Genomic DNA, 11,928 nt, shown 5'->3' with positions numbered 1-11,928 from the left:
ATTTATATTAAAGGCAATTCATTAGCACTGTTTGCTCTCTGCTTCCTGGTTGTTCCTGTATGTAAACCTTACTCTTTGGCAGCTTTGTGTTTTCTGCCATGATGAACTACGTATTCCCTCAAATTTAAGCCAGAAGTGATTCTTTTTAAAAGGTGTTTCTTGTTGGTGATTTTGTTTCAGCAACAAGGAAAGTAACAATACAAATGGTAGGCAAAGGCTAGATTAGTTCACTCCTCTACATTTTTGGGTTTCATCCACATAACATTGCCAGAAGATAACAAAAGACCTGGGCACCTTTTAGTTTCAAGCCATTCATGCTTAGTCACTTAAATAAAATACATTTCAAAGGCCAGGCTGAACCACTGCCCACTCAGAGGTTGGGATGGGAAGTGTATGTCCAGAGTCCCTGGTTTGAGACAAGCTGTGAGCAGGTCCCTCAGCCACCCACACCCAGGCAGAAGCAGGGAACATACCAAGTTGGCTGTAAGCGAGAGAGCAGATCTAACTGAACTTGGACAATATTTTTGATGTATGCAAACAACTGAAAAAATGGTACATTTTTTTATGTCTCCTGAGGACTTTGTCATTTGGTAGCTGACTATTTTGGAGAAAGATAGCCTATCCCCAAAACTGTAGAACCTTTAAGCACAGTAGTAGATCAGACCAATGATGGCTTAATATCTGTAGCATTTGAATCTGTCCTGTGTTCCCCAGATGCCTTGTATATGGTGGCCTTGTAGCTGTTTGAAAATACTGGTGATGGAGAACTTATTTTGAAGATGTGAAGCAAATTTTTGGACAGACTATAATTCATTAACATATCCCATTTCACTGGCATTCATAGTTTATATAACTACATTTTGGAAAAGAAAGAAATGAGGATCTTACATATGCAGAATTCACTGTGTTTTTGCTGGAAATATAGTTAGGGCATAAGATACAGACTTTGTCCAGTGAGGGAATACCCAAACTGGAAAGAGTCACAGCTGTTAATTTCCAAGACATCATGGTCACTATCTGCCCCTATGTCGTGACTCTTTTTGTTGAAGAGTACCTAGAGGTATTGTATCCTGTCAAATTAGTTTTTCCTATTATAATGGATTGAGTTTGTTTCTTAACAACATGTAATTCATTAGAAATGTCTACAGCACTCAGGCTGGCAGCAGGAATGATGTGGAGTTGACTAAGGAGGAATTTGCCCTGGTGTAAGGTATGTCAGGTTAACACCCACAGAGTTTGAAATCTTAAAACTCAGATTTATGTGAGGCAAGGGGACATATGACTTCAGGAGACATTGAACAGACCATTTCCCTGGAAAAAGGAACTTAGCTTTTCAACTTGACTGAGGCTCAGAGGCAGTAGAAGGTCTCAGATGATGTGGCTCAGCTAAGTTGTACAGCGTGCAGTATCAGTCCACAGGTTTGATCTGGGTTCCACTGCAGGAGCTGTTGGAGCCACTGCTGAGCATCCTATTGATCTTGTAAAGACTCAAATGTAGAATCAATGATCAACTGGCTCTTTTGTGGGAGAATACATTTATAAAAACTGCTTTGACTGTTTTCAGAATATCCATTTCTACTATACAGAGGTTTGCTGTACTATACAGAGGTTTGCTGCCACAGTTAACTGGGTGTCATCCTGAAGAAAGCCATAAAGCTCATAGTGAATGATTTTGTGAGGGATACATGTATGAACAGAGATGTCTCTGTCTCACTTGCAGCAAAAAATTTTGAAGGAGGCTGTTCACGAAGCTTTGATTTTTACAAATTCTTTAGAAATTATCAAGATCTGTCTGCAAGTGGCCTGAGAGATTACCATAGGCCCCAGAGTCAGTGGTGTCTATGGCACAGCATCTGGGGTTCTTTGGCCTCTCTAAGGGTGCCAAAGCAGGCTTTGTGTGGGACATTTCATTCTCAGCCATCTACTTCCCACACTATGCTCATGGTGAGCAGGCTTCCTTTGCAAATGAAGATGGGCAGATGGGCCTGCCCATGAAGACTGGCCTTTGTAATGAAGATGGGCAGTCTGGGAAGCCTGCTCTTAGCTAGTGATGTAGGTGGTATGCCTGTAGCATCATTAGTGACCCCTGCTGATGTTATCAAGACTAGATTATAGGTGACTGCCAAGGCTGAGCAAAGCACTTACAGTGCTGTTGATAGGGTGCTTAAGAAAGATACTGTGGGAAAGGCCCAACAACTGTGGAAAGGTGTGTGGTTTTATGCCCATATCATTAATGCTATTCCATTGATCCACGTGAGTGCTTCTATATCAGCATTGAGCTGTCTTTTTCTAGTGTGACTTAAAATCAGGGATGCTGTTTTCTCCAGCAGGTATTTATTTCATCGTTGTTTTAGTTATTCTTGTTTCTTTGTGATTACATATGAAGTTTTGGATTTCTTTTTAAACTTCTTTGAAGAAAAGCTTGGTAGTTTTGATGGGGATTGCATTGAATTTATAAATTATTTTTGGTGGGATAGGAAGGGAATTTTCACGATATTTATTCCACCAATTCATTAGCATAGGAAATCTTTCTGGTATCTTTTTTTTTTTTTTTTTTTTTTTTTTTTTTTTTTTGAGACAGGGTTTCTCTGTATAGCCCTGGCTGTCCTGGAACTCACTCTGTAAACCAGGCTGGCCTCGAACTCAGAAATCTGCCTGCCTCTGCCTCCCAAGTGCTGGGATTAAAGGTGTGCACCACCAGTGCCTGGCTGGTATCATTTTTTTAAACTTACATTTTATTATATAAGTCTTTTACTTCTTTAGTTATGTTTAGTCCAATACATTTAGAGTCTACTGTGAAAGATACTGTTTCTCTCATTTCTGTCTCAGTATATTTGTCATTAGTGTATTGGAAAGGTACAGATTTTTGTGTGCCAACTTTGTGCCCTGCTACTTTGCTGACAGCACTAACCTGCTGTCGGAGTATTCTAGTGGCATTTTTAGGATCTTTTCTGCATAAAATCGTATTGTCTACAAATAAGGATTCTTTGACTTCTTTCTTTCCTATTTGGGTTTTCCTGATGTTCATCAGTTCTTACTGCTCTAGCAAAGATTTAAGCACTGTATTGAACAGTCATGGGAAGGGGGCACATCCTTGTCTTATTCATTATTTTCATAGAAACGCTTTGAATTTTTACTAGAAACTCTTAGTATGATGTTGGCTGTATAGTTGTTGTATGACTTTTATTATATTGAAATGCGTCCTCCATATCTCTAGATTCTCCCCAGGACTTTTGTCATGAAGGTGTGTTGGATTTTGTCAAAAGCCTTTCTGCATCTAATGAACTGATCATGTGGTTTTTGTCCTCGAGTGTGTTTATGTAGTATGTTACGTTTCTATATGCTGAAATTGTTCCTTCATTGCTGAAAAGGTCCCACTGTATATATTAAACACATTTAATTTATCTATTGCCCCATTGTTGGATACATAGGTTTGTTCCATAGGGTATCTGTTGTGAGTAGTGCTACAATAAACACTGATGTGCAAGTATGTCAGTGATTTGTTGCCTCCAAGTCTTTTGGATGAATAACCAAGAGTATGGGCAGATGGGAGTGGGAAAGGGGCCCAAAGAGGTATACTAATAGTTCTTTATATGCTTGGATGAAAGTAGTTTCATGTAACCCTTCAAATTAAAAATGAGAGACCAATTTTTAACACTTAGCTGTTGGCTCTAGGTGCTTAGAAGTTTAATTAGTATTTGAAAAATCTTTAAGATCAAAAGTGTAGCACTTCCATAGAGAGGTTGGTACTTTGTCCTTGGTGAGCTCATTCTCTCTGTTAAGACAGCTAGGGCTCAGGGTGAAAACTGTCAGCTTTGTATGTTGACGTGACCTTTTCAGACCCTGGCAAGTAAATAGCACTTCCCAGTTAAAGTTTGTTTGCATGTTTACTGGCTTCATATCTTTCCTTGTCATAAAAATATTGGCACCTTTTATGGTTATTTCCTCACGGTTACATTTAAATAACTTGGAAAAAAGAATTCTAATTATTTTGTGTATGAGTGAGATGAAACTTTTAAAATGTGCATGAATCTATGTGGTAGCCTCATTCACATTTTACTAACTTTTAATTTCCTTTTAATTTCCAGTTGTTTATCATTTTCTCACACTATGCTGTAGCCTAATGTGCCACAAAACATTAAATGTCATAAAAATTAAACTACTACCCAGCATAATTCTTTTACGATCTTCTGTTATTTAGATTAGAAGTTCTATGAGCTATGATTTTGTTATTTATAGAAGTCCATTTCGTTGTAGTGGCTCCCCATCTATGAACCAAACCATAAAGACAAAACTATGCAATGGTGAAACCAGTTATATATGCAGCACCACTTTTAATCAACCAGCACACCATATCACTGAACTGCAACTGTAAAGATAATTCAGGGGGCATCTCTATTCCCCTTATATCTCCCCCGAAAAGACATGGATACCTGGTATATTTATTGCAAGTATCAGGTCAGGTTGTGAACTATTCTAAGCTGATTATATGGCCTGGTCTACTTCCCAGCCTGTCATCTTGGTCTTGTTCTAGCACCTCCTTCTTCACCTGTATCTTCAAGGCAACTTACCTTGACCTGCTCATGGTGAATCTCTTACTACCACCCGAGTCCCTCTCTTTCTCTCACCCCCAGGGCACAGAAGTCCTGCCTTATCTCTCCTGTCCAGCTCATAGGCTGATCAGCTCTTCATTAACCAATCAGAAATGACAGAAAACAATGTTTTACAAAATATCGAGTCAGGAAATGCTTCGTAATAATGACAATAACAAAATTCAGGCTGCACCCAGATCTCCTGATACAGAAATCAGCATCTGTATACGCAATGCACAAACCATCCCCCAACATCAGTACCAGAAACAAAATCATAACGTTTGGATGCATGTCTATGTTAGGAGGCAAGTGCTTGCACTCTGCCATGTTGACTTACACATCTCCAGAATTGTTGAGAAAAGGCTTCTATAAAAGACATGAGAAGGGAAACATAGACATCCTTTTATGCTTGAATTTTCTCATTAGCTGATGACTAGCTTAGCATTATTGGGCAAAACAGGAGTGACTATAAGGCGAGTTGCTGGCATTAAGAAGAAAGGCTGGCCCAAATGTAGTTTGTGAAGCTGTAAAGAGCTGGCAAGGTTATAAAAACAAGTTGGAAGAGAAGATGGAAAAAAAATAAAAAGAAATAAAGCTTGGCCAATTCTTGCAGCCTGACTGACCTTTTGACATTGAACATAACACTGTCATTTATAAAATTCGTGTTTGAGAACTGTACAGTTGAGTTAAAAAGAAAAAAATGCACAAAAAAGTCTCATGATGTTTTAAGAAAGCTCACAATTTTATATTGCACCATGATTACAGCTATTCTTGGCCAAATGTGGTCCACAGGCCAGGAGTTTGACAGGTCTGCATGAAGAAAGCCACCATGAACTGCAACCTATTTAATCTGTTATTCAAACTCTTTTTTTTAAAGAGTATAATAAAAGTGACTTACAGTTAAAAGAAACACATTGAGAATTATATTAAATAAAAACATGTTCTTGTGGTTAAATTGAAGAAACAGCGTATTTGAGGCAATTAAGTTTACTCAACTGTCAGCCTTCTGCCAATGGCATTTAAAATAAAAATCAAATGGAAGAGTTAAAACAGCCAATGGTGATCAAATAATAGACACATTTTATAGAACCTTTTTTTTATTCTTTAATCCTTTTTTACAGTCCAGTCTTCATTCCTCTCTGATCTGCCCCCCCAACCATTCCCCATCCGGTACCTCCCCCTTACCCTATCTTGAAAAGGATGCTCCTACTCCACTCCCACCCCATCATACCGTCCCACTCCCTGGAGCCTCAAGTCTCTCTTGAGAATTAAGGTATATCTTCTCTCACTGAGGCCAGACCAGGCAGTCTTCTGCTTTATGTGTGTCAGGGGCCTCATATCAGCTGGTATATGCCTCCTGGTTGGTGACTCAGTGTCTGAGAAATCTCAAGGTCAGAAGTTTATTTTTTAAATAGTGTAACATATTAAAATTACCTATGTTCATGGCAACCTTATTGATACTATTACTAAATATTTCCACAATGATCTTCTACAATGTTACAGTATATTTACTTTATATTACACAAGAGAGGGCCTTGTTAAGCAATATTCCTTATAATTTGATTATGTAAAAAGTCTTCTATAAACGACAATATGTAACTCAACTATAACCTTTAAATAATAAAGTTAGAAGGCTGCAAATAGTTTAGGTCTTGGGTACCTGGAAGATTGACATTAAAAATGATCTTGGAAGATACCTCTGCTGCCACCAAACTGAAAAGCAGAAGAACAAATGTTTTTAAAAGATTTACTCTTACAGCTTGACATGTATTCAAAACTTGAAACAATTTGAAATTTAAGAATATAATTAAAAATACTGTTAGTTTAAAAGTTTCAAATTTGCATAGCTTTAGAGTTTTACCTTCATATAATTTCCTAGTCTTAGGAGTTTTTAAATATTTCTCCTGAAATTTTGATCATGCTTAAGGTACTATATAAATTTTTTTTTTTTGGTGGAGGAAATGAAGAATATTTCTGGATTGATGTATCCAGTTCTGACAGGGCAATGATACGTTTGACAGATTTGCCAACAAAGTTCAAGGAGTTCCTTTAATAGCCAAGAATACAAAAGTTTAGGGAGATATTTAAGCATTTGGACCACAAACAATGGGTCCCATATAGTGCAAAAGAATTTTTTTTTTTACCTCTACAAAAGAAGCTGTGGGAACTTCAGCTACTTTTTTTAAAAACGTAGATATTTTCTTTATTTACATTTCAAATGTTATCCCCTTTCCTCTTTTCCCCTCTGAAAACCCCCATATGCCCTCCCCTTCCTCACTACCCCTCTAACAACCCACCCACTCCTGCTTCCTGGCCCTGGCATTCCCCTACAATAGAGTATAGAGCTTTCACAGGACTAAAGGCCTCTCCTCACACTGATGACCAACAAGGCCATCCTCTGCTACATATGCAGCTGGAGCCATGAGTCCCATCATGTGCACTCTTTGGTTGGTGGTTTAGTCCCTGGGAGCTCTGGGGGTACTGGTTAGTTCATATTGTTGTTCCTCTTATGGGGCTGGAAACCTTCAGCTCCCTGGGTCCTTTCTCTAGCTCCTCCATTGGGAACCCTGTGCTCAGTCCAATGGATGGCTGTGAGCTTCCATCTATGTATTTGTCAGGCACTAGTAGGGGCTCTCAGGAGACAGCTAAAATAGGCTTCTCTCAGCAAGCACTTGTTGGCATCCATAATAGTGCTGGGATTGCTTACTGTATAAGGGATGTATCCCTGAGTGGAGCAGTCTCTGGAGAGTCATTCCTTCAGTCTCTGCTCTATACTTTGTCTCTGTAACTCCTTCCATGGGTATTTTGTTTCCCCTTCTAAGAAAGACCAAAGTATCCACACTTTGGTCTTCCTTCTTGAGCTTCATGTAGTGTGTGAATTATATCTTGGGTATTCCAATATTCTGAGCTAATATCCACTTATCAGTGAGTATATACCATGTGTGTTCTTTTGTGATTGGGTTACCTTACTCAGAATGATATTTTCTAGTTCCATCCATTTGCCTAAGAATCTCATGAATTCATTGATTTTAATAGCTGAGTAGTATTCCATTGTGTAAATGTACCACATTTTCTGTATCCATTCCTATGTTGAGGGAAATCTGGGTCCTTTCCAGCTTCTGGTTATTATAAATAAGGCTGCTATGAACATAGTGGAGCATGTGTGCTTATTACATGTTAGAGAATCGTCTGGGTATATGCCCAGGAGTAGTATAGCTGGGTCCTCAGGTAGTACCATGTCCATTTTTTTCTGAGAAACTGCCAAGCTGATTTCCAGAGTGATTGTACTAGCTTGCAATCTTACCAGCAATGGAGGAGCATTCCTCTTTACAATCTTGCCAGTCACCTGAGTTTTTGATCTTAGTCATTCTGAGTGACATGAGGTGGAATCTCAGGGTTGTTTTGATTTACATTTTCCTAATGACTAAAGATGTTGAACATTTCTTTAGGTTTTTCTCATCCATTCAGTATTCCTCAGTTGAGAATTCTTTCTTTAGCTCTGAACTCCATTTTTTAGTGAGGTTATTTGATTTTCTGGAGTCTAACTTCTTGAGCTCTTTGTATATATTGGATATTAGCCCTCTATCAGATGTAGCATTGGCAAAGATATTTTCCCAATTTGTTGGTTGCCATTTTGTCCTATTGACAGTGTCCTTTGCCTTGCAGAAGCTTTGCAATTTTTGAGGTCCCTTTTGTCAATTCTTGATCTTAGAGCATAAGCTATTGGTATTCTGTTCAGGAACTTTCCCCCTGTGACCATGTGCTTGAGGCTTTTCTCCACTTTTGCTTCTATTACTTTCAATGTCTCTGGTTTTATGTGGAGGTCCTTGATCCACTTGGTCTTGAGCTTTGTACAAGGAGATAAGAATGGATCAATTTGCATTCTTCTACATGTTAACTACCAGTTGAGCTGGCACCATTTGTTGAAAATGCTGTTTTTTTCCCACTGGATGGTTTTAGTTCCTTTGTCGAAGATCAAGGTATGTGGGTTTTTTTCTGGGTCTACAGTTCTATTCCATTGACCTATCTCCCTATCACTGTACCAATACCATGAAGATTTTTATCATAATTGCTTTGTAGTACAGCATGCGGTCAGGGATGGTGATTCCACCAGATGTTTTTATTGTTGAGAATAGTTTTTGCTATACTAGGTTTTTTGTTATTCCAGAGGGATTTGCAAATTGCTCTTTCTAACTCTATGAAGAATTGAGTTGGAATTTTGATGGTGATTGCATTGAATCTGTAGATTACTTTCAGCAAGATGGTCATTTTTACTATATTAATCCTGCCAATCCATGAGCATGGGAGATCTTTCCATCTTCTGCGATCTTCTTCGATTTCTTTTTTCAGAAATTTGAAGTTCTTGTTATATAGATCTTTCTCTTGCTTAGTTAGAGTCACACCAATGTATTTTATATTATTTGTGACTATTGTGAAGGGTGTCATTTCCCTAATTTATTTCTCAGCCTGTTTATCCTTTGTGTAGAGGAAGGTCACTGATTTGTTTGAGTTAATTTTATATCTAGCTACTTCGAAGTTGTTTATGAGGTTTAGGAGTTCTCTGGTGGAATATTTGGGGTCACTTAAATATACTATCATATCATCTGCAAATAGTGATATTTTGACTTCTTTCTTTCCAATTTGTACCCCTTTGACCTCCTTTTGTTGTCTGATTGCTCTTGCTAGGACTTAGAGTACTATATTGAATAGGTAGGGATAGAGTAGGCAGCCTTGTCTAGTCCCTGATTTTAGTGGGATTGTTTCAAATTTCTCTCCATTTAGTTTGATGTTAGCTACTGGTTTGCTGTATATTGCTTTTACTATGGTTAGGTATGGCCTACTATTACTATTTGAATTCCTGATCTTTCCAAGACTTATCATGAAAGGGTAATTGATTTTGTCAAATGCTTTCTCAGCATCTAATGAAATGATCATATGTTTTTTTTTCTTAGAGTTTGTTTATATAATAGATTATGTTGATGGATTTCCATATGTTGAACCATCCTTGCATCCTTGGGATGAAGCCTACTTGATCATGATGGATGATTTTTTTGATGTGTTCTTTGATTCAGTTTGCAAGAATTTTATTGAGTATTTTTGCATTGATATTCATAAGGGAAATTGGTCTGAAGTTCTCTTTCTTTTTTGGGGTCTTTGTGTGGTTTAGGTATCAGAGTAACTGTGGCTTCATAAAATGAATTGGGTAGAGTACCTTCCATTTTACGAAATAGTTTGAGGAGTATTGGTATTAGGTCTTTTTTTGAAGGTCTGATAAAACTCTGCACTAAACCCATCTGGTCCTGGGCTTCTTTTGGTTGGGAGACTATTAATGCCTATTTCTATTTCTTTTGGGGACATGGGACTATTTAGATCATTTATCTGATCCTGATTTAACTTTGGTACCTGGTATCTGTCTAGAAAATTGTCCATTTCATCCAGATTTTCCAGTTTTGTTGAGTATAGACTTTTGAAGCAGGATCTGATGATTTTTTAGATTTCCCCAGGTTCCATTGTTATGTCTCCCTTTTAATTTCTTATTTGTTAATTAAGATACTTTCTCTGTGCCCTCTAGTTAGTCTGGCTAAAGGTTTATTTACTTTGTTGATTTTCCCAATCAACCAGCTCCTGGTTTGATTGATTCTTTGTATAGATAGTTGTTTTTGTTTTCATTTGGTTGGCTTCAAACCTGAGTTTGATTATTTCCTGCCATCTGCTCCTTTTGTGTATATTTTCTCCTTTTTGTTCTAGAGCTTTCAGATAAGCTTGTCAAACTCCTAGTATATACTTTCTCTATTTTCTTTTGGGAGGCACTCAGAGCTATGAGTTTTCCTCTTTGAACTGCTTTCATTGTGTCCCATAAGTTTGAGTATATTGTGGCTTCATTTTCATTAAACTCTAAAATGTTTTTAATTTCTTTATTTCTTCCTTGACCAATTTATCATTGACTAGAATGTTGTTCAGCTTCCATGTATATGTGGGCTTTCTATTGTTTATGTTGTTATTAAAGACCAGCCTTAGTCCATGGTGATCTTATAGGATGCATGGGATTATTTCAATCTTCTTGTATCAGTTGAGGCCTGTTTTGTGACTGATTATATGTTCAGTTTTGGAGAAGGTACCATGAGGTGCTGAGAAGAAGGCATATTTTTTTGTTTTAGGATAAAATGTTCTATAGATATCTGTTAAATTCATTTGTTTCATAACTTCTGTTAGTTTCACTGTGTCTCTGTTCAGTTTATGTTTCCATGATCTGTCCATTACTGAGAGTGGGATGTTAAAGTCTCCCACTATTATTATATGGGGTATGATGTATGCCTTGAGCTTTAGTAAAGTTTCTTTTATGAATGTGGGTACCCTTTCATTAGAAGCATAAATGTTCAGAATAGAGAGTTTTCTTGGTAGAGTTTTCTTTTGATGAGTATGAAGTATACTTCTTTATATTTTTTGATAACTTTAGGTTGAAAGTCCATTTTATTCAATATTAGAATGGCTACTCCAGCTTGTTTCTTGGGACCATTTGCTTGGAGAATTGTTTTACTCTTAGCTAACTGTCTCTGTAACTGAGGTAGGTCTCTGTAACTGAGGTGGGTTTCCTGTATGCCGCAAAATGTTGGGTCCTGTTTACATATCCAGTCTATTAGTCTGTGTCTTTTTACTTAGGAGAATCGAGTCCATTGATATTAAGAGATATTAAGGAAAATAAATTATTGCTTCCTGTTATTTTTGTTGTTAGAAGTAGGATTATGTGTGTATGTGTGTGTGTGTGTGTGTGTATGTGTGTGTGTGGCTATCTTCTTTTTGATTTGTTAAAAGAAGATTATTTTCTTGCTTTTTCTTGAGTGTAGTTTCCCTCCTTGTGTTAGAGTTTTCCATTTATTATCCTTTGAAGAGCTGGATTTGTGGAGAGATATTGTGTAAATTTGATTTTGTCATGGAATGTGGGGAGCCGTGAATCTTGAGAGGCATTCGCCATGGCAAGATGGTGCCTACTTCTGCTGTTAACTCCTAGTGGACAACTGTTTGCGCATGTGCATGGAGTGAAAAGGAAGCCATGTCACGGCCCATCCCGGGGCCGTTACGTAGAGTAATGAGCGAACAGCCAATCATGAGCAGACACGCCATGCTGTGGGCAGATACACCGCACTGTGGTGTATATAAGCAGTGCGGATTTTGGGCTCGACCCCCTTTTTTTCCCTATGGATGGAGACAATAAAACGTTGCTGCAGAAGGAACCTAGTGTGTCCGCGTGTCTTCTTCCCAAGAGGACCGCGCGGGCTACAGCTGGTGCCGAGAAACCCGGGACGCCGGGAGAACCTTACAACAGCTGGTAGGTTTC

General features: G+C 38.0%; 1 pseudogene; it reads left to right on the top strand.

Moving 5' to 3' along the window:
* The first annotated feature begins 549 nt into the window (after positions 1-549).
* Positions 550-11,928, top strand: part of LOC116104808 — a 21,828-nt pseudogene continuing 10,449 nt past the window's right edge.

Source organism: Mastomys coucha, unplaced genomic scaffold (genome assembly GCF_008632895.1).
Source record: "Mastomys coucha isolate ucsf_1 unplaced genomic scaffold, UCSF_Mcou_1 pScaffold22, whole genome shotgun sequence".
In the NCBI taxonomy this organism is placed as follows: Eukaryota; Metazoa; Chordata; class Mammalia; order Rodentia; family Muridae; genus Mastomys; species Mastomys coucha.
The sequence above is the reverse complement of the archived record's forward strand: the minus strand, read 5'-3'. Positions and strand labels throughout refer to the sequence as shown.